Genomic DNA, 2,408 nt, shown 5'->3' with positions numbered 1-2,408 from the left:
TTTTTTTTTTTTAAGTCAATTTAACACAAATCATTTTTTTTCCTATTCAAATTCTCAGAGGGGTGACTCAAATAGTATGTCCTCCTGATTTTCAATTATTTTTGTCTGTTTCCCTCATGTTTGTGAGGACTTAACAGTCCTCACAGGCTCTCTTTCTGAGACTCTCATATTCTGAAACACCATTTCTTGCTAATCCCTTTCATATTCCTCAGACTGACCACTTGTCCCTTTTATCCCCAGTATGTCTCTTCCTCTGACTGGTATTTGAACACTGATGCCCTTCAGAGTTTCTATACTTAACCTATTTTTTCTTCTGCTGTTGCTACATATTTTTACTAAGTAATCTCATTTACTCCCATTGCAGACCTGTTCTCTCCTTTGAAATCCAGTTGTACACATGTCAGCTGTACCTCATTAACTTGTCTTTCCATAGGAATGTTAAACCAACATCTCTTTAATGGGTATCGCTTTTCATCAAAATTAAACCTGATATCTTCTTGATTTCCTTTCCATTTAATGTTACTATCTTCTATCAGGTCTCCAAATCCAGAAAAGTGAGTCATATTAAATATCTTTCTTTTCTTTTTAAAAACAGTTAGTCATATCTACTGACTTTTGTCTTGCCAAAGTTTCGAAAATTGGTTTCCTCTGAGGTATACATATAATTGTTTCAGCATTATGCCAAGAACCTCTGATGGATTCTTACTATGAGTTCTCTGAAAACCATCTGTTCACCACAGTTAGACTAATCTATTTCATATGAAATGCTAAAATCTGTCAATTGTTCATCCTGAAGATAATCTTTAAGTTCATTGACTTTGAGAACAAATTCTATATATTGTCAACTAAATAAGCAAACTAAAAAAAAAAAAAATATCTGGAATATCTCAGCATTATCTCAGCATTTTACTTTATTTTTTTCATAGAAAAAATGAGTTATAAGCCAGAGGAAAGGGGGTTGAGAAGATTCACCACAGGCAGAGAGGGGAGCAGACTAGGCAGATTGACTGAAATACACTACTGAGGGAAGCAGTAGGAGAGTCAGACATACCTCACCATTTAAATTCAGTTGCATTCCTATATGTATTTATCAGTGATAATGCTTTTGTCTAGAAATTATTTTATTCTTAATCCACACTATTAATTTCAAAACTGATTCTGGGCTGCTTCTTTAGCTTGGACAATATATCCCCAGTTCTGTACTCCCAAGGAATCCCATGTATACAAATTTATCTCAATAGCCATTTGAATGATGAAATTAATCATTTCAGGGGAACTCCTCCCACTAGCCTGTGATCTTAGCTATTATTATCATTTATCACAATCTAAATGAAATGACTTATCAAATAATGATTTCTTAAAGAGGCTTTGAGGCCAGGAGGGCAGATAACACTCTACATTCATCTTTTTCATAGACCTTTAAGGAATCACTCAGAAATGAAATATATTGAATAAGATTATGAATCTAGAAATCAAACTATAAAACTGAGGATTCTGGGGTCTCTCTGGTGGCACAAGGGGCTAAGTTATAGCACTATGAAGCTATCCCCAGTCACTACTTCACTACTTGAATGAGTTTGATCCCCAGCTAAGGGGCTGACCCACTTGACACAGCAGACCTCTCTGGTCTCCACAATCTGCCTGTTTTAATCCCCACTCTGTCTCTAGTGAATCTTCTCATCCTCACCCTGCACCTCTGACCTGCCCCCTGTTTTTATATGCATGAATAAATAAGTCTCCAAAAAAACAAAAACAAGAACTGGGGCAGACAGGGAGGGGGAGGAGTGAGAACAGTGTAGAAGGGAACACAATGGACTATGGCAGACTACCTGTGCCTTAGTGGAGGGTAAGGTATAGTAGCATGATAGGAATGGGGAATCCTACACCTATAAAGCACCAGCCAGAATGTAAACCAGTATTATCGTAAATATGTATATGTATATGGCTTAAGTTGACAAATAAGAGTTTTACATAACTGTTTACTTATTTATGATGTGAAAGTTTAGTTTCATATAACCTGCTGAGTGATACCATATCTTTTTTTTTTTTTAATTGAGATTTCTTTATCCCTGCATACAATAACTGAGGTACAGGTAGTGGTAGGGGGGTGAGAGGATTCAACAGAGACAGAATGGGGAGCAGAACAGGTAGATCTATTTAATACACTGCTGAGGGAGCTGCAGGTGGGTCAGGGGAGGTTTGTTCCACCATGTGGGTCACTTCCCTGGCCAGGGATCGAACCCATGCTGCAGTGGCTGAGGATAGCGTCATAGTGCTGTCCTTTAACTCATTTCACTACCAAAGAGGGTAGTCTTATATTAACTCCCTTAATGAAGAATTGTGAGGTACTTGATCCACTGCTAATCAATAATAATGATAATGATAGTAGAAATAATAATAGTAATAAA

The sequence above is a fragment of the Condylura cristata genome, unplaced genomic scaffold (genome assembly GCF_000260355.1).
Source record: "Condylura cristata isolate star-nosed mole 26May11 unplaced genomic scaffold, ConCri1.0 scaffold00012, whole genome shotgun sequence".
NCBI lineage: Eukaryota > Metazoa > Chordata > Mammalia > Eulipotyphla > Talpidae > Condylura > Condylura cristata.
Note: the sequence above shows the minus strand (reverse complement) of the source record.